Genomic DNA, 22,148 nt, shown 5'->3' on the forward strand with positions numbered 1-22,148 from the left:
TAGTCCAACTGATGAGGTTAGATGATATCATACACCACAAGAGCTTAACTGCCATTTGAGCTCTTCAACGGGATTAGTGTCTCAGATTTACTTGGAGGCATCTGGTTGCTATTTGAGCCTTGTATGTTCAGCAGTGAATCTTTTGTATAAGATAAGTTGCATTTTCCATTTTTAGTCAACAGTTTATTTGCTGCCACATATTATTTCCTTTGCCAATAGAAAATTTGGCGTTGACGTTCATAGTCTGAGCTTTTTTTGATATGTTGAATTCCTCTATTCTGGAAAGTGAGTCACAAAATAAAGTGATTTTATGATTGCTTCAGTAAGGAATGTATTTGAAGAGAGGACCGTGAAGAGGGGACCGCCTAGGATTTGTTGAACCGCTTTTAAAGAATACCAATTAAAATGAATGAAAGTTCATAATTTTAAAGAATACAAATTAAAATTAATGAAAGTTCACAATTTTCTGCCCTTCACACCATGGTATGTTGTTGTATTAGTTGGAGCAACCAATTGTAATATCAGGTATTGCAGGTAAAAAGAGAACAAATGCATCTTATCCTGCTGTAATCATGTATTTATATATGACGACAGCAGTATAAAACACACACAAAAGTGACACTTCACATTTAATAAAGCCTAGTTAGTGTTGTCGTGGTTTTAAGACTCAAAGTTGGATAAGATGACACAGACATGGAGAATTCTTCAAGAAGACGAAAAGCTTTTATTTGCAAATATCAGCTTAGAACATTCAGAGTTGACACCACCTGTCCGTTCTCTAAATGCTCTCTGAACCACAGAAATAGGCAGCTCTTTATTACAGTTTTTCAGCCTTATCTCTGCTACATTGTCTTTCATGCTGTATTCCTTTTTGCATCATTCTGTCTGATTCTAATATTCTCTGTCTCACCACCATTAACTTCCGACCTTGGTTCAGTCTTTACATTTACCCTCATATCTCTTCCTCTGTCGGCAGCCCTCAAATTCCAAACTATTGCTTTTAATTACCCAGCTATGTTTCAGCTAAAGCCAAGGTTAGACGACACCACGTGTCCGTTCAGCTAAAGCAAATGGTGCACACCATTTTGTACTGTTACACACACCATTTTATACTGTTACATATTAGCTTATGTTTAAAACAAGGATATAAATGTATTTGTTAAGAATTCAAAAGTAAAAATAAGTAACTTGTTTATAACTTAAAGTAACTTGTTTATAACTTCCATAGTGTTCGACTAATGTTCCCTATCTGTCCTTCCATTTGCTTATTTGACTAATTTTCATTAGGCTATTACCTAAATAATGCGTAGGAAGGAACTGCAGATGCTAGTTTACTGAGGATAGACACAAAATGCTGAGGTAACTCAGCAGGACAGGCAGCATCTCTGGAGAGAAGTGGGATAGGCAGCATTTCTGGATAGCAGACAGACAGCATCCCTGGAAAGAAGGGTCTCGACCTGACACGTCACCCATTCCTTCTCTCCAGAGATGTGCCTGTCCTGCCGAGTTACTCCAACATTTTGTGTCTATTTCCTAAATAACTTTGCCAGTGTTAATGTAACTTATTATATTATCCCATTATGATACTATAACTACAACTTCATTAACGTGCATCTTACTTACAACTACTTTTGATAAGTGTATATACAGCAATCAAATAATTTCAAGCCGAAAAATGCCATGATCGGCTTTGTTCACCTACAGCAAAGGGATGAAACAATGATACTGGAGTTGTTAGACAATGCAACAATGAATAGTAAGATTAAACGAGAACTTACCAGTTTGAAGTTTGATCTGTATTTTATGAGGAGTTACGATGAGGGATTACGTGAAGAACCCCGCCACGGCGCATGCGTGTCATTCTTCAAAGCAGCAGTGTGAAATCACAGATAACTGTAATGACTAAACATAGTATGATTAGAGAAGAGATACCAGTTAAGTATATGATCAAGGGTGGGAGCGGAGGGCACGTAATCCCTTATCGTAACTCCTCATAAAATACAGACCAAACTTCAAACTGGTAAGTTCTCGTTTAATCTTACTATTTTACTTCTGAAGATTTTAAAGCTCTGTGATTTCATGCCGTGGAAACGAGTCCATGCATCACGTCTGCCTTGATTGTAGGAGGAATTGTGTTAACATAATTTGGATATGAATTCGACATTGAAATCATAAAATTTGTTAACACAAATTTATAACCCCTTTTTATGGGTTTAAATTAATTTACAGAACTTAAAATTGTTTCTGCAATCCTACCAGGTTTCATTACTGGTTCATTATAAAATAATTGGAAAGTTTTCCCTAGACTATCCTGCTGCCTTGAGGATTTAGTCCATTGGTACATCCAACTGTATCGCTGCCGATGTGGCTGCAGCCCTGGTGGAAATAGATTTTAAAATATTAGTATCCACCCCAGCCTGTGTTAGCACCTGTTTCAGCCATCTTGAGATGGTCTGGACCGTCACTCTTGGTGTGGTTGCTAGTGGCTGACAAAAATGTGCCTTTTCATTGCCTCTTAGGATTTTCGTTTTCTCCATGAATAACGACAGATATCTTACTATACACAGACGGTCATCTGTTGGGTATGACCTAATTGTATATTGAGGCCTGCTGATCCCTTTCTGTTCTGCTTACTAACTAATAAATATGAAACGTAATATTTTCTGTTGAGGAAGTCATGTTGTCCAGTCTAGTTTTTGCAATGACTGTATCCTCTGTGCCGTGACCAATACCATTAGCATGACTGTTTTAATGTCAGTCTGTGTAGGGACAGAACTGTTGCTGGAGACCAATTCCTGAGCATCTTCAGGATAATTCTTACATCCCATAATTGGGAGTATCTGGTTCTTGGGGGATAGTATTAAAATTCCCCTCATAAGTTTTGTACCAGTGGGTGAGTCCCAACAGTGTAATGCTCTGTCCCCTGCCATAGGTAAGTCGATAGGGCACTTCTGACGCAGTTGATGGCACTGTAACTGAGCCCCTCATCATAGAGGAGGCCTGCCAGATATTCCAGAACAGACGGGATGTTAATGTCTCTGTAGATGATGTTGTTTTTATGGCAGAGCATCGCCCACTCCCTGATATAGACTGTAGCAATAAATCTGGCCTATGAGGGATGGTGATACATGGTTCTAATACCATGTTTGATACCACTGGGAACCATGGTTGTGTAGGCCAATCGGGTACTACCAATACCAGATGCAGAGTCTTGTTGTATTTCCTTAATACCCGACTGATGAGGCAGGAAAAGGAGGGAATGCGTAAATAAACAATCCCCCCCCCCCCCCCCCCCCCCCCCCCCCCCCCAATGCAGAGAAAATGCATCTGTCACCGTTGCCCCAGGGTCTGGTTCCCATGAAACACAATTTGATAACTGGTGGTTAAGTCTAGATGCAAATAAATCGATATCTGGTGTTCCATATTTTGCTGTGATATCAGCAAATACTATTTTATTCAACATCCATTTGGTGTTTTCATTACGTTTGCGTGACCTGGTGTCTGCCACTGAATTTAGTCTTCCTCGTAGGTAAGTGGCTGATATCCAAATATCTCTCTGGATACACCATTGCCAAATTGTATAGCCAGATTGTCACATGATGTTGATTTGTTTCCACCCTGTATGCTATCATGGTGGTATTGTCTATCTGTGTCTAACATGCTGGTGATATGACCCAGTACAATATGACTTTAGGCCATGTAATGCCCCAACATTTCCAGGTAGTTTATGCCCAGTGTGAGTAATAATGATGCCTCCTGGGCAGTCCATCTACCTCCACAGCTGGTGATGGTATTGGTGGCTCCCCACCCAAGTGCACTGGCATCAGTTTGGAGTACCATGGAAGGGTTACTGACAATGATTGGATTGGAACAAGCCAGATGTTATCTATCCACCATTTTAGTTCCATTTTAGCTTGATTGGTAGTTTCATAGATGTCAAAGTGACCTGCATAATTTAGAGTGCTTGTATTTTGCTCTCTGTATGTTTTGGTAATGTAGAGGTCCAAATTGTGTGGCTGGAAAGGCAGCCACCATTATGCCAATTACTTTGCTACCAATCTGATGGATGGTTTACTGATGTCAGTGAGGTTATTGCAAGCCTCTATTAAATCTCTAGCCTTTCCCTTAGGCAGAGTCACCAACATGTGAACTGAGTCAATGGTGAAACCCCAGATAGTCCATAGTAGTGGAAGGCGTTAGATTTAAACTGGATGGAAAATGAATCCCAGTTTTCCAAATACATTTTTTGTGGCTGTTACAGTTTGTTTGGCCAATTCCAAAGTTTTGCCCACAATGAGTATGTCATCTAAATATTCCATGACCATGTGAGTACGTTTCCGTAGAAACGCCAGGGCTGTTTTCACTTTTTTTGTGAACAGCCTGGGGCTGATGATAACCCATTTGGCAGTGCTTTATACTGTCAGAGTTGTCCCATCCAGTTGAATTTTAAGTAACATCTGTGGTCACCTCGTATAGGCACTGAATAGTAAGCATCTTTTAAATCGATGCTGGCCATTGAAGTAACCTTTGGAAATTAATTGTTAAGGAGTAACAAAGGTATCTATTTTGTCAGATTATGATGATGCGATAACCATCATCTTTTTTGTTTTTGATAAATATATTGGACATGAATTCTAATGGTTCATGTTGAGTTTTCACAATTACACCTTTTATGTAAAGCCGCTTCAGTTCAGCTTGCGCTTTTGATATTCCTTTATCAGAAGGCACGAACATTCGGTTCAGTATATGTTGAACTGGAGGGCTGTACTTGTGTAGAAACTCTATTGTATATCCCTGGATACTCTTAAGATGTAAGTATTGGTTGTTATCATGCTCCATGCATTCAGAAAGAGTGTAATCTCCACCCAACCTCCATGATCCCTGTATATTGTAGGGAACCAGACCCACCTACCTCCATAGTTACCAGTGGTAGGTTTATTTTTTGTAGGTTCTTTGCTGCTGTTGTCGCGCTGGGGTCTGGATTTTCGGCTTGGTTGGCGTTGGAGGTCCACGCATCTTCCAAGAAGGCCGGCCTGGGCCATGGCCTAAAAAGACTCATGTTTTGGGTACCGGACCTTCGAGCTTTCACCAGTTCTGCTGGTGGGTGCGTGGGGATGCTGTCTTTGGTCGTAGTGGGTTCCAGTAGGTTCTCTTGTTCCTGCACCCCCTGCACACTTGTCTTTCCTTCTGCGGACCCCTCTTCCAGGTCAGCCCAGAACTGACCCGTAGTGCTCCCCTCTGATGAGGTAGAAGCACTGTGCAGCCCTTCAAGAGGTACTGCTGTGGGTTTATCATAGGGCCCACAGTGACCCGACTCCATCTCCCGGAGTCTGTCACGTTGGAGCAATTGGAACCAGTGAAAAGGCAGGCGTAGCTGGAGCTCATGTGAGTGACCATGGCTACAGCTTTGAGTCATAGAGTCATACTGCATGGAAGTAGGCCCTTCAGCCTAACTCGTCCATGCCGACCAAGATGCCACATCTAAGTTAATCCCATTTGCCTGTGTTTGTCCAACATCCCTCTAAACCTGCAGTTATGGGCCTGTCTCACTTACGTGACTTTTCCGGCAACTGCCATCATAGGTCGTCGCAGACTACTCACAACCAAACAGGTGACACCCCGGCGACATGCCGCAGGTGGAAGCCTGTCTGGTCATGAGTAGTTGCCGAAAGAGTCGTACCTTGTTCTGGTCCCCGCTGGATTTTCAACATGTTGAAATTTTTCGGCGACCTGCAACGACCTAAGATGGGTGCCGGCAAGTCGCCAAAAAAGTTGCGTAAGTGGGACAGGCCCATACCAGTACTCTGCCTCAACTACTTCCTCTGGCAGCTCATTCCATGGAGTGACAAAAAGAAAGTGAGAATTGTAAAAAGAGAAGTTGTTGGTGGCAGTCATTTTAGAAGGAGCAGAAAAGTGTTAGTTGTGGGGAACTGATTGGGTCCCTGATTAGAAATAAACCAGAGGACACTAAGAGCTTCCTGGTAGGGAAGAGTGGTGTAAGTGACTGGGCATCAATGATAAAGATAAAGCAATGGGAGCCTTAGGATTGAAAGTTATTGAAGTGTTGAAGATATCTCAGATGTATATCGGGAGGGATTGGACAAGGTGGGACATGGAGAATCGGAGTATTTGAGGATGGGTTTAATGGGGTATGAACAGGCAAAAATAATGGGTCAGTGTTACGGCTGCCAAAATCAAATACCTCAAAGGCCAATAACATAATACAAAACCAGGTTCAAATCCCGCTTGTGGATTTTGGGTAGCAGGCAGTGTTGGGCTGAGGAACAGTAAGGATGGAGGCCATATAGGGGAGTTGAGTGGCAATGAGATTGCGAGATGGTGGCCTGGTGATTGTCCATGGGGGCATTGTCCAGAAATAGGTATGAGGAGGTATCTGAGATCTGATGCCCGGCCTCAACATTATAAAGTTCAGCCAGCCAGACTACAACACGAGACACAGTGATATAACGGGAGATTTGCTGCCTTACAGCGCAAGATACTGTAAGTGGATTTGATCCTAACTACGGGCGCTGTCTGCATGGATTTGTATGTTCTCCCTGTGACTGCGTGGGTTTCCTGGGTGCTCCAGTTTCCTCCCACATTCCAAAGACATGCAGGTTTATAGATTAATTGGCTTCTGTAAATTGCCTCCAGTGTGTAGGATAGAACAAGCGGTGTGATTGTGATTGTGGATGATCTGGATTCAGTGGGCCAAATGGGGCCTGTTTCCACGCTGTATTTCTAACCTAATCTACACTGGCAGGTTTGATGACAATATTGGGATTGTTACACAATCAGCAGAGGGATATACATTCAGAGGGTATGAGATTGAGTGAGTAAGGGGGGAGGTGGGGAAGTCAAGGTGGTTGGAAATTAAAGTCTCAGAGAGAGTAGAAGGATGGCAGTTCAGGAGGAGGAGGAATGTTGGAGATGAGGGAAGGGGGTGTTACAGGAAGCAAGACACCCATTGTTAATGTAGATAGGTGCTGGATATCCAGCATTTACATGGTGGGCCAATCAACCTGTTTCAGTCTGGTCTGACTCTATCTATGACAGCTTTATGACTGTGACAGCAAAAAGGCTGGCAGTATCATCAGAGACCCACACCATCCTGGCCACACACTCATCTCCCTGCTACCTTCAGGTAGCCTGAAGACTGCTGCCACAACCAGGTTCAGGAATAGCTACTTCCCCACAGCCATCAGGCTATTAAATCTGGCTCGGACAAAGCTCTGATTATTGGTGGCCCATTATCTGCTATTTGCACTTGATCAGTTTATTTGTTTATGTGTGTATATATTGTGGTATATGGACACACTGATCTGTTTTGTAGTAAATGCCTACTATGTTCTGTGTACTAAACAAAGCAAGAATTTCATTGTCCTATACAGGGACACATGACAATAAACTCACTTGAACTTGAACTTGAACATATGAGCTGGAGTTGTTGTTTAAAATTTCTTATTGTTGAATGTTTTGAAAAACATTTTTTGAAGCATTAAAAACAAATACTATTTTGTGTAACTCTGCAGTCGAACCCTCTGTTCCTCTGCAGCCCAAACTTTGCAGTTGAATCAAATCTTCAATCCCTTATTTACATTATTGAAAGGATGAAGTTTTGACAAAAGATTGTCCTCTTTGTTATGGTACATCAATACATGTTTTAGTAGCATGGAATCAAATTAAATCTATTCATTTCCTTAAGTACTATGTTAGTTCATGGGATGGGAACCCAGCAACAGACTGACACAATTTCTTGACCCAAAACGTCACCTATTCCTTCTCTCCTGAGATGCTGTCTGACCCTTCGAGTTACTTCAGCTTTTTGTGTCTATCTTTGGTTTAAACTAACATCAGCAGTTCCTTCCGACACAATTGTAAGCTTTATTTAGTTCCTCATATCATATTTGTAGCAGTCTTTGACAAGTCGCTGTCTAAGTTCCTTTCAAAAGGATTACATGGACTCACAATGATTTGCGATACTGCTTTCCACATACTGACCACCCTCTGAGCAAATGGTTTTGTTTCTAAGGTTTATTTCCTTTTGTGATTAATCTGTGCCTTTCCTTAGCCATTTCCCCAGTCTTTCACTGCAAACAATATTCTAACCTGTCAGAATTTATCAAGCCACCTCATGACTCACTGTCAGATGAGGGTGAGTTGAAGCCAAGGGGCATTGAGGGCTACCCATTGAAACAGGAAATAGGTATTGTGTCTGTAACAGATGGCCAAGTCGCAAATTTTCTTCTGCATTGCAGTAAAAAGTTGAAAATGACACACCACAGGGTTCTAAACCCTTCTGCCATATTTCTCTGTACCATTTGTTATTTTTTCTCTGCATTGAACATGATTTTACATTTTAGATTTACATTCATACGGTCATTCATGCTAGCAGATGCATGGGAACATATTTTCACTTACTCAACCAAACTTCTATTATGTATTATCTATGGACTCGTATTCTTAAACTTCCTCAGCTTATTGGAGTCATGGATCCTTTTGCCCAAGTTGTTCAGGCCGAACTAAATGCCACATCTAAATTTGCCCCATTTGCCTGCATTTGCTAAATATCACCCCAAAGCATTCCCTTGCATCTACCAATCAAAATGTATTTCAAATATTGTTATTGTGCATTACTCAATTACGTTGGCAGCTCATTCCAGATAACCACTGGAATGAGCTGCACCATATTGCACCACCCTATATGAAAACATTGTCTTTCACCTTCCCATTAAATCTTTCCCCTCTCACCATAACCCTATGCTCTTTAATTCCTGGTTTCCTTGTTCTAGGATTAAGACTCTGCATTTACCATAAATATCACCTTCATGTGTTTATGGGCCTGTCCCACTTAAACAACTTTTTCAGCGACTGCCGGCACTCGTTATAGGTCGTTGCAGGTCGCCGAAAATGTTCAACATGTTGAAAATCCAACGGCGACCAGAAAGACGCTACGACTCTTTGGGCAACTGAGGAGACTACTCACGTCCATACAGGCAGCACCCCGGCAAAAACAGGAAAGCAGACTATTATCTAAATGGTGGACGACTAGGAAAAGGGGAGATGCAGCGAGACCTGGGTGTCATGGTACACCATTCATTGAAAGTAGGCATGCAGGTGCAGAATGCAATGAAGAAAACGAATGGTATGTTAGCTTTCATAGCAAAAGGATTTGAGTATAGGAGCAGGGAGGTTCTACTGCAGTTGTACAGGGTGGTGGTGAGACCACACCTGGAGTATTGCGTACAGTTTTGGTCTCCAAATCTGAGGAAGGACATTATTGCCATAGAGGGAGTGCAGAGAAGGTTCACCAGACTGATTCCTGGGATGTCAGGACTGTCTTATGAAGAAAGACTGGATAGACTTGGTTTATACTCTCTCTAGAATTTAGGAGATTGAGAGGGGATCTTATAGAAACTTACAAAATTCTTAAGGGGTTGGACAGGCTAGATGCAGGAAGATTGCTCCCCATGTTGGGGAAGTCCAGGACAAGGGGTCACGGCTTAAGGATAAGGAGGAAATCCTTTAAAACCGAGATGAGAAGAACTTTTTTTCACACAGAGAGTGGTGAATCTCCGGAACTCTCTGCCGCAGAGGGTAGTCGAGGCCAGTTCATTGGCTATATTTAAGAGGGAGTTAGATGTGGCCCTTGTGGCTAAAGGGGATCAGAGGGTATGGAGAGAAGGCAGGTACGGGATACTGAGTTGGATGATCAGCCATGATCATATTGAATATTGGTGCAGGCTCGAAGGGCCGAATAGCCTACTCCTGCACCTAATTTCTATGTTTCTATGTTTCTAACATGTTGCGGGGTGCAGCATGTATGGTTGTGAGTAGTCGCCCTTGTTCTGGTTGCCACCGGATTTTGTTGAAAATTTTCAACGACCTGCAATGACCTATGACGGGTGCCGGCAGTCGCCGAAAAAGTCATGTAAGTGGGACAGGCCCATTATACTTCTACATAAGATAACTTCTCATCCCGCTGTGCTTCAAGAAATAAAGTCCTACTCTGCCTCGTCTGCTCTACCTCTCCTGTAGCTCAAGCGCTCAAACCCTCAAGTCCTGAAACATCCTTCTAGATCTTCTCTGCAGCTAAATGAGCAGAGTATATGAGTGGAAGGGTGTTTATTGAGCAGGACGCCTGTGCCAGTGATATGCGTCTGCAGTTGGTGCTGGGCCCATTGGTGTTTGTTGTCCATATCAACAACTTGGATGTGAATGTACAAGACTAGCAGAGTGTGTGCCAGAAACCGTCTTCACCATCGTACCTACCTCAACACCATTTCCAGGGAACGATGTACCTGTTCTCAGAGATCTCTTTGCTCTACAACTTTCTCCAGGGTCTGACTGTTCACTGTGAAGGTACTGCCCTGGTTCGACATCTCACAACGCAAACCACACACTTAACTGAATTAAACATCATTAGCCTTTCCTCAGCCCACTTGCCCAGCCGATCAAGAGCGTGCTGCAATCCTTGATACCAAATCTTCACTGCCTACGATCCACTTATTGTTGTGTTATCTCCGCAAACTTAAGGGCCTGTCCCACTTACTCGACCTTTGTTCACAAATTCGTGGTCGTGGTCGCTTGAGGCGTATGGGCACCGTATGGCCGTGTGGGGCCGGTCCCACTTAGAAGCGCGGAGTTGTGCGGGGCTGGTCCCGACATTGCGTGGGGCTCTGAAATTTTGACAGTGGCCAAAATCTTCATGCGCCAACGGCCTTTCGGCACGCAGGCGCATTGTGGTCGTACGCAGCGTCTTGATGTCGTAAGCAGCGTCTTGATGGAGTGCGCCACATCTTGACGGCATACGCCTAGCGCGTGGCATTGCGCGATGACATTACTGCCAGGCATGGCGTTGCGTGATGACGTCACCGCCCAGCATGGCATTGCGTGCTGATGTCACCGTCCGACGCCGTTCGACGCCCAAATTCAGTCGGCCGGCATCCTGCCCAGCTGATTGGTAAGCATGACGCAAATGACATCACGCGCGAATTTAGCGTGAACTTAGCGCATACTTAGTGGGTACTTAGCACGAACTTCGCGTGAACTCCGCTTCCGTTTGGTTGCACCAAACACACGCAATTGCATGCAAGTGGGACAGGCCCTTTACTAATCACATCTTGTACATTCCATCCAAGATGTTGATATAGATAACAAAACAGCAATGGGCCCAGCATCAACCCCAGAGGCATCATTCTTCCACCACCAGCCTTTCATAATGCCAATTCTGTATCCAGTTAGCTAGCGCTCCCTAGATCCCTATGTAATCTAATCTTCCAGAGCAGACTAGCATGCAGAGCCTTATCAAAGCCTTGCTGAAGACCAGACAGTCTACATCTCTCGCCCTGCCCTTATCAACCTTCTTGGTTACTTCTTCAAAAAGAATCAAATTCATGAGACACAATCTCCCATGTACAAAACAGAGCCTTATCTACCAAAGTGAATATATAATAACCTTTAGATTCCCACCACGGGTATTAGGCTTACTGTACTGGTCTGTAATTCCCAGGCTTTTCCTTGCAGCCCTTCTCAAATAGAGACTCAACATTGGTCACCCTCCAATCTTCGGACACCTCACCCGCATCTAATGATGATTCAAATATCTGTCACGACTCCTTTAATTTCTTCTCTAGCTTTCCACGGTGACTTGGATATATCTGATCCAGCCCAGGAGATTTATATACCTACATTCTTTTTAAAACATCTAGCACCTCCTTAACCATAAAATAGACTATCCTCAAGACATCTCCATTAACTTTTCCAAGTTCTCTAACTTTCATATCATTCTCCTATAAAAAATAAGAAATATTAATTGAGGACCTTGCCCATCTCCTGTGGCTCCACACATAGATGACCACTATGATTTTTCTAGTTACCTTTTTTCTCTGAATATACTTTTTAGATCACTTAGGATTCTCCTCAATTACATAGAAACATAGAAAAGGTGCAGGAAGAGGCCATTTGGCCCTTCGAGCCTGGACTGCCATTCATTGTGATCATGGCTGATCATCCACAATCAGTAACCCGTGCCTGCATTCTCCCCATATCCCTTGATTCCACAAGCCCCGAGAGCTCTATAACTTTTAAATTCATCCAGTGAATTGGCCTCTACTGCCTTCAGTGGCAGATAATTCCACAAATTCACAACTCTCTAGGTGAAAACGTTTTTTCTCATCTCAGTTTTGAATGGCCTCCCCTTTATTCTTAGACTGTTGCCCCTGGTTCTGGACTACCCCATCATTGGGAACATTTTTCCTGCATCTAGCTTGTCCAGTCCTTTTACAATTTATGTTCCCATAAGATCCCCTCTCACCCTTCTAAATTCCAGTGAATACATGCCCAGTCTTTACAATCTTTTCTCATATGACAGTCTCACCATCCCGGGGATTAACCTGGTGAACCTACGCTGCACTGCCTCAATAGCAAGGATGTCCTTCCTCAAATTAGGAGACCAAAACTGCACACAATAGTCCAGATGTGGTCTCACCAGGGCCCTGTACAACTGCAGAAGGACCTCTTTACTCCTATATTCAAATCCTCTCGTTATGAGGGCAAACATGCCATTAGCTTTCTCCACTGCCTGCTGTACCTGCATGTTTACTTTCAGTGACTGGTGTACAAGGCCACCCAGGTCTCGTTGCTCTTCCCTTTTTCCTAATTGTTTGTAAAATTCAAAATCGCTGTAGTCTATATTCTAGCTCACACTAAATCATTTTCATCCTTTACCCTTTTGCCTGTACTTTCCAACCAGTTAGAAGTTATTTTTTTCTGAACAAAACCTTGCCCTGACCACGTCCCACCCTATTTTTTAATAACTCTCCTACAGTTCTGGCTTCTTGAATATTCCTAAATGCAATTGCATTCCCATTGACAGCCATTCAGTAGGAATTCATTGCTAAAATATATCAACCTCTCCCCCTATGTTTCTTGTTTTAAATAGCTCATTAAAGCTCCACACTTTGAACAAGACTTTATCCATCTCTTCAATATCTTCTCATGTGACTTCCCATCAATTCCTTCTTGATTAATAGCATTCCTGCAAAATGCCTTGGCCATTTTTGATAATGTAACCAGTGTTACATAACTCTAAGTTATTTTGTCGTTATTATTACCGCCAGGCATAAATGGGTAAAAACACATCAGTTGTGCAATTCCCGCATAATGCATTGAGACATAACAAATATATATCAACAGAAGTAATATTTATTTGTAACACAGCATATTTATACATCAAATCATTAATCCATTAGTGAAATATTTTTGATCAAACTTTTTTTAACAAGTAATGCAAATGCAAGTAACATCAAAACATTTAGAAGTGATTACACTGAATTATTTCATGCAGTGATATTGGCTCTGCTCCATTTTCAGGCTTTCATCTTCAAATCAGTTTATTATTCTCATTACAAAAGTCTGTATTTGCTAAGCTTCAACCTCACAATTTGCTCATGTAATCTTATAATCTGTATGCATGTATCCCATTGAGGAGTGTGGTATTGTTCTATAATTAAAATGAAATGTTGTGAGATGATATTTGATAGTTGCCTATCCTGAATTGCTTTTATTTGTGCCTCCTTTACTGCCTGCACTTTGCTGTTTCATGTTGGGTACAAAGGAAACGCCCTGTTGTATTCCATGCCATAAATTATTCAATATGAAACAATCCAAACTGTAGAGCATTATCTGATGCAATTTGCCTTTGACATCCATCCGAGATAAACACAGTCCTGAGTACTCTATCATATGATCATGAATTCAGTGCCTGAACATGACCCCACTTATGAATTGGTATCAACTAACACCAGAATACTTTCAACCCCTTCATGTCAATGATCCAGATGACAATCTGGGATGATTTAATAGGCCACCTCTTTGTTTGGTGCATCTTTCAAAATTCAAGATTCAAGATTCAAGATTCAATTTAATTGCCACATGTACCACTTAAGGTACAGCGAAATGTGAGTTAACATACTAAGTTAAAAAGCAACAATACACACAGCCGCATAACATAAAGTTTAACATAAACATCCACCACAGTGGAATCAACATTCCTCACTGTGATGGAAGGAAATAACGTTCAGTCATCTTCCTCCTTTGTTCACCTGTGTTCGGGGCCTTTGAATGGAGCCGTTGCCGACGGTCTGCTGTTCAAGCCCTCTCATTGGGATGATTGAAACTCCGAAGTCGGGACGGTTCGGAGCATGGAGCTCCCGGTTCGGCCGCTTCATACCGGAGACCGCGGACTTCACGGTGTTAAAGTCCACAGGCCCCGCGGTCGAAGCTCCTACACTGGTGATCCTCGGCAAAAGATCACCGGCTCCGTGATGTTACGTCCGCGCCGCTTTTGCAGCTTGAAGCTACGGTCCGGTCTCCAGGAAAGGTTACACCACTCCACGTTGTAAGCCGCAAAGGGGGGGGGGGGGGGGGGGGGGGGGGGGGGGGGGGGGGAGATGCGACACAGAGAAAAATTGCATCTCCGTCGAGGTAAGTGACTGAAAAAGGTTTTCAGTCCCCCACATAAAACATACCAAGAGACATTAAAACAAACATTCAAGAAATAAAATAATAAAAACTGAGAAAGGACAAGACAGACTGCTGGCGAGGCAGCCATTACGGGCGCCTCCTGATGGAGGGGCCACCTCAGTAATTAGGCTCTGCAGTCCTGGAAGAGTGATAGATGGATAGATGAACCGCTGGCATCAGGTAGGCAAAGCCCACATGTGAAGGAATGAACTGCAGATACAAAAGATAGAGTAACTTATTACTCTAATAGATAGAGTAATAGATAGTACTCTAAAAAGATAGTCAGGCAGCAACTCTGGAGAAAAGGAATTGGTGATGTTTTGGATTGAGACCCTTCTCTGACTGAAAGATAAGCCTGCATGTTCTGCATGAAGTTATTCTTCATCCTATTTTGTAGTTCCTTGAATATAACCAATGTGATTCCATTGCATGCTGCCCTGATTTGTCTATTAATCATAGCATTGGTGATGAAAGGATTTTTATCTTCATGCAAACACGTCTGATTCAGTCGAGTTTCATGTATGTACATAAACATCAAAACTGGGTTATTCTGCATGCACTGTCGTGAAGGGCAAATTGTCCTCTACCACCCGGAGAGTGAACATTCTGTTTCCTATATATGTAACAGATTATTTTTAAGGTGATCTCAAAGAAGCATTGACCGAGACACTTTGCTTGGTCACCCAGTATTCTATGCCATAGTCACAGTAACACTAGTCTTGTCTACTACACTGCCCTCCCAGTTTAGACATCACTCTCCAGGACTCTATGAGAAGGACATTGCAAGGTCCACATGCTGAGATCAGCTTTGCCATCAAACCTGGTGCCTAAATCAATGCCAGAGTTTCTGAAAATACAAATGAGAGGCCTGACAGGCTACTTCAAAGGGCATTAAAAGTTACACGGGAGTCACAGGCCAAATAACCATGACATATTTCCTGGATTGTTTATCCACATTTTTGGATTACCATTCTAGTTATTTAACCACTGCACTACCACCTGAGTAGCAGAGTCAGATGATGTTATCTGCTTTGTGTACTACAATGCGTGTTCACAACTGCGATTGCATCCAGCACACCGCACAAGTTCAAGTTTATATTGCCACATGCACCAATTGCTACAGTGAGCTTTGTGTTACCATACGGCCATACAAATAAAAAGAATACAATACACGATAGAATTTATCATAAACATCCACCACAGTGGAATCAACGTTTCCCACTGTGATGGAAGGCAATAAAATTCAGTCATCTTCCTCTTTGTTCACCCGTGGTCGGGGCCTTTGAACCCGCCGCAGTCGCTGCTACGGACGGCCCGATGTACAAGCCCTCTTGCCGGGATGATCGGAGCTCTGATGTTGGAACGGAGCGGAACACACTCGGCTGAATTTGCTTAACTCGTTCTATATTCCAGGTATGTAGCAAAAATCAGTCTAGCATTTGTCAATGGGTCTATGTGATCTTCATGCCAATTAAGTTGTGTATGAATCACTAAATACATCTTCACACTACTCTGAAAGCTTTTTGAAACAAGTTCAACAACAAGATTGCTGCAGTATGCATTGCACAATTCCAGCATGGTGTTCCTCTTTCCTCTATGTTCTAATTCATCTCCTGCTATTTAGATATCTTCTAGTCAATACATTTGCCATTAACAAGCATTCACCATCTTCTGGCAGCTGCTACCACTTGAGTCAGTAAATCTTTCTTGGTCTCGATCACAGACAGTCCCTTGGATCTCCAAACCAAAAGACATTAAGACATAGAAGCAGTATTCGGCCATTCGGCCCATCAAGACTCCTCCACCATTCGATCATGGCTGATCTATTTTCCCCTCCCAACCCCATTTTCTTGCCTTCCCTGTAACGTTTGACATCCCTATGATGGGCTAAGTGGCATCTGTGGAGGGAATGGATTAGGAATTGTTTCGGGCCAGAGTTCTTCTTGAATAGGAAGGAACTCCAGATGCAGTTGTCTTTGCAAATTGCCAAAGAACAAGAGAGAAAGAAGAGAGATAGAGATAGAGAGATTCCAGCCTCTTAACCCCAAGCACCGTGGTAGATCAACGCTTACAAAATTCATCTCTATGATCTTTGGCAGTCCAAAGCAACGAAGGAAAATTACAAATCCCCTCCACCCTCCCTTCTCCCCCGTCCAGTGATGTGATCTGGACCAATTGCTGACGAGGTCTCGGACAAATCCCGTCCCCGGAGATGTCATGTCCATTATATGGCTTTTCGGCGTCGCGTCTGTTCGGTTATTTGGCTTTTCGGCTTCGTTTCCATTCAGTATCTTGGCTTCCACTTCTTTTCTTTGGCTTCTCGTCCTTCGATGTCCCGTCTGGGCACCCTTCGACCCGCCGAGTTCATAACGACCAGCGATCCTCACACATTAACGCTATCCTACACACACTAGGGACAATTTATAATTACACAAGCCAATTAACCTAAAAAACCTGTACTCTTTGGAATGTGGGAGGAAACCGAAGATCTCGGAGAAAACACGTGTGGTCACAGGGAGAACGTACAAACTCCATACAGACAGCACCTGTAGTTGGGATCAAACCGGGATCTCCGTGCTGTAAGGCAGCAACTCTACCGCTGCGCCACCTTGCGCCCTCTTGTTATTCCACATTAATGCAAATGTTAGATCTTGAATGTTTAATGAGTTGGTCTAAATGTTTTCGTCAGTTATTCCACACATACTCATGCACACCTCTTTTCATTGTAGAGCAGTCCACACATGCATTATATAATCTCTCAACTCATTTTCCATTGTTTCTGTAGAATAACTGAAAGTCTCTTCTGACCGCTCGCACCAGGTTCCAAACTGATTCCATATTTTCTGATGGTGCTGGGTTAAAATGATTTGCATTTTTTCCATTAATTTATAAATGAGACATCAATGTGCAAATAATTTTTCCAGCACTGCTTATGGATTATATATTTATAATAAAATTACTTTCTTGCATTCATGTATGGACACATTGCAAAATCTTTACTTACATCCTTCATTTCACCATTTCTATACCTTCCACAAAGCAGCCGGACTTCTCATGCTCTGTATCATAACCACCAAATTTCGCACCTCTTCTATCCTTTTCTCAAACTTTTTGTCTCTTTATCTCTGGCCCTTGTCCCACCATCAAGCTTTCAAAGCGCTCCTCACCTGCATCCATCTATCACTTGCCAGGCTTCGTCCTGCCACACCTCTCTTGCAGCTTTCTCCATCCCTCACCACAATTTGCAGTTGCTGTTGCAGCGGGACTCGGAGCTGTTGCAGCGGGACTCGGAGCTGAGGCTGCGGGACTCGGAGCTGTGGCTGTGGGACTCGGAGCTATTGCAGCGGGACTCGGAGCTGGGGCAGCGGGACTCGGAGCTGAGGCTGCAGGACTCGGAGCTGTGGCTGCGGGACTCGGAGCTGATGCAGCAGGACTCAGAGCTGATGCAGTGGGACTCAGCTGATGCAGCGGGACTCAGAGCTGAGGCTGTGGCGGGCCGATTCAGAGCGGAGACGGCGTTCCGGCTTTCAGCAGCGGTGACATCACCACGGAGGTCCGCTGGACTGGAGAGCGGCATCTTCGGCCTGGATCAATCGCCTCAGCGCAGAGGGGGAACAAGGAGGGAAGAGACAGAGACTAAGACTTTTGCCTCAATCACAGTGAGGAGATGCTTGGTGAACTCACTGTGGTGAATGTTAATTTGTGTTTATTGTATATTTTGTTATTTATTGTTACTGTGTATGACTGCAGGCAACGTAATTTTGTCCAGACCGAAAGGTCTGAATGACAATAAAGGAATCAAATTCAAATTCAAATTCAAGAAGGGTCCCAACCTGAAACGTCACCTACCCATGCTCTCCAGAGATGCTGCCTGACCTGTTCAGTTACTCCAACACTCTATGTGTCTCTTTTGTAAATCAGTATCTGCAATTACTGCCTGAAGAACGGTCTCGACCCGAAAAGTCTCCCATTCCTTCCATCCAGAAATGCTGCCTGTCCTGCTGAGTTACTCCAGTATTTTGAGTCTACCTGCAGTTCCTTGTGTCTCCAAGATTCCCAGTTTGTTTTTCAGTTATCAACGTCTACAGCCTTCTACTTCAGCTACTTTATTATTATTTTTTTTTTTTACACCAAAATGTATTCAATTATTAAAAATAATATTTACACTACAATAAAACAAGCCAGAACCCACCACCATAATGCAATACAAACATGTATCCATAATAAACTACTATACAACTATGATACAATCCTTATAGAGGATACATTCAATACCCTGCGGAGCCCAGCGGTCCCGAAACTCCCTCAGGGTGCCCGTGGACAGGGCGTATTCCTTTTCTAATCCCACCCGGGCACGGACGTAACCCCGGAAAAGGGGCAGGCAGCTGGCTCGGGTAGAGCCCTCCGCCGTCTGGCGCCGTGACTCGCGGATGGCCAGCCTGGCCAGGCCCAGGAGCAACCCAACCAGGACATCTTCAGCCCTACCCTCTCCTCTACTCACAGGGTGTCCAAATATGAGGATGGTGGGTGAAAAATGCAGCCACAAGGCAAGGAGCAACCCCTTTAGATATTCAAACAGTGGCTGCAGCCTCGCACACTCCATGTACACGTGGTACACAGACTCTTCCAGCCCGCAAAAGTGGCAGGCGGCTGGCGAGTCTGTGAACCGCGAGAGAAACAGGTTGTAGGGAACTCCTCGGTACAATACCCTCCACCCCAGGTCCCCAGTGTAGAGGGGGAGAATCCCTGCGTAGAGGGACCCCCACCGGGGGCCCCCCTCGCGACCGGAAGGCAACACTGACCGCCACTTGGTGTCCGGACGGTGGACCAGGGCGAGGAAGTGCAGGGTGTGGAGGAGGAACCTGTACAGGACACGCCTCCCTGCGTCTTGGAGGGAGACGGAGGGTGTCGAGGAAAGGCGGCTCAAATTGTGTGGGACCGGCTTCTACTTCAGCTATTAGTAGGCTTATCATCTCTTCAACCATGTTGTGTAGACTACTTCCACCCATGTATCCAATTGTTCAGGTCTGTACCCCAGACCTATTACAACTAATCCCAGGTTTTCCCAAACTCAATAAATAAATGCAGGCATGTTGCCACTTGTGGTCCTTGATGACTTTGTTATCTTTGAGGACTGTGATTTGTAGATCCCCTCCTTGTCAGGATATGTTCACAAGTTATAGGAGTAGAATTGGGCCATTCGGCCCATCGAGTCCACTCCGCCATTCGATCATAGCTGATATCTGCCTCCTAATCCCATTTTCCTGCCTTCTCCCCATAACCCTTGACACCCGTTCTAATCAAGAATTTGTCTATCTCTGCCTTAAAAATATCCACTGACTTGGCCTCTACAGCTGTTGTGGCAATGATTTCCACAGATTAACTACCCCACGATTAAAGAAGTTCCTCCGTCTCCTCACCTCTTTTCTAAAAGAGCGCCCTTTAATTCTGAGTCCCACCCTTCCACATCCACTCTATCTATACCTTGCATTATTGTGTAAGTTTCAATGAGGGGCCCCCTCAACCTTCTAAACTCCAGCGAGTACAGGCCCAGTGCTGTCAAACGCTCATCATATGCTAACCCACTCATTCCTGGAGTGGATCTGTGTTTCCAGTAGTGTCCTAACTTCCACCAAAGTGCATTTCAAAGAGTACAGACTGATAGGGATGAGACCTGAGCGGCATTAACAAACTTCCTCCAGTTTTTACAATTCTCACAGCAAAAACTGCCTGATGAAAGACATCATACATCGCAATGTATTTTACATTATCAAAGGAATGTTGAATATGGACGTCAGTGAAGGTGATCAGAGATGAAGGCAATGAGGTAGTTTTACAAGAGAATCTTAGAAAAATGACTGGGAGCTGTAGAGATGGAAAGAATTGGACGAGGTAAAATATTAGTGACTTGACAACTGAATGCTTGGTTGCTAATGGCAGCAGAAGGACGGCAGAATACACAGGAGCGAGAACGGGATGCACAAACATTGTGGAGCTGGAGGCAGTTACAAAGTCAGGAGCCAAGAGATGTTATGGTTCTTCATGTTATGGTGCATTAAGCTGGCAGTGAGACACAAGTCTATACAAACATTGCTGGGCCTGCCACTGTAACATTCTGTGCCACATGAGGAACAGGGCATGATGAACTGCAGAACAGGTCTTACAAAGGCAGAGCGCACAAAGGAAAATGGTTTTGTCTCAAGTCCAGATCTGGTTCTTGGAGATCTGGTCCTTGTTCTCTGGCGAATGGTGACCTAGGTGTGGGTGCAAGGCCAGGGTACCAGTTGGAGAGCCAACTTCCGCAAGGAACTAATCATTGCAGGAGGTTCATGGGCTTGCATTGAGGTAATGGGCTGCAATTAACTGATGCAAACTCTAGTGCCAAGTGCCAGGAAATTTCCCACTAGGTAATGATGAAGCATGCCTTTGAAATACTGTGAAGACCCTCCTCTGCGTGAATGGCTCAAGATATCTATCCAGCACACAGACATTAAGTACACTAATCGGAGGAGCATCCGCATGTGCATCTTGTGATTTTGGATGCACTGTGCATTCACGCGCTGCTCCCTGCCCTCCATCTGACATCCGGATGGAACTAAAGTAAAATTTTGGACACATAAACCTGGGTAACTCAGTGGGTCAGACAACATGTTATTGAAGAAGGAACTGCAGATGCTGGAAAATCGAAGGTACACAAAAATGCTGGAGAAACTCAGCGGATGCAGCAGCATCTATGGAGCAAAGGAAATAGGCAACGTTTTGGGCCGAAACCCTCTTCAGACTGATAGGGGGTAGGGGGAAGGGAGAAGAAAGGAAAAAGGAGGAGGAGCCCGAGGGCTGAGGGAGAGATAGGAAGGGGTGGAGACAGCAAGGGCTAACAGAATTGTGAGAATTCAATGTTCATGCCACCAGGATGCAGACTCCCCAAGCGGAATTTGAGGTGCTGTTCCTCCAATTTCCGGTGTTGCTCGCTCTGGCCATGGAGGAGACCCAGGACAGAGAGGTCAGATACGGAATGGGAGGGGGAGTTGAAGTGCTGAGCCACCGGGTGGTCAGGTAGCCTCTGGAGTAAAGGAATAGGTGACTTTTCAGATCGAGACCTGAAACATCTGAGACTTGAGTAGTCATGTTCATGGAAAGTGTTCCTCACTCTCGAAGCTGCAGATCTCTTCAGCCTTGTGAATAGGCCTTTTCTACAGAGATACTGTCTGACCCGCATTACTCCAGCATGTTGTGTCTATCTTCGGTTTGAACCAGCATCTGCATTTCCTGCCCACATGTAAAATCTTGGATGTTCATCAATAAACCTCTTTCCAGGTCAAAGAAGGTGGTCCATTGAAGGAGTAACATACAAAGATAAGAATTTCGAAATGGAGGCATTGTCACATGAGGAATCAATGGAGGGGAACAGGTTGGATAGAGTGGATGTGGAGAGGATGTTTCCACTAGTGGGAGAGTCCAGGACCAGATATCATAGCCTCAGATTCTAAAGGATTAGAATCCTTTAATTCAAATGATGTTCCTTTAAGAAGGGGATAAGGAAGTATTTATTTAGTTGAGGGTGGTGAATCTGTGGAATTCATTGCCAGAGAAGGCTGTGGAGCCAAGCCAGTGGATATTTT

This window comes from Leucoraja erinacea, chromosome 6 (genome assembly GCF_028641065.1).
Source record: "Leucoraja erinacea ecotype New England chromosome 6, Leri_hhj_1, whole genome shotgun sequence".
Taxonomy (NCBI): Eukaryota; Metazoa; Chordata; class Chondrichthyes; order Rajiformes; family Rajidae; genus Leucoraja; species Leucoraja erinaceus.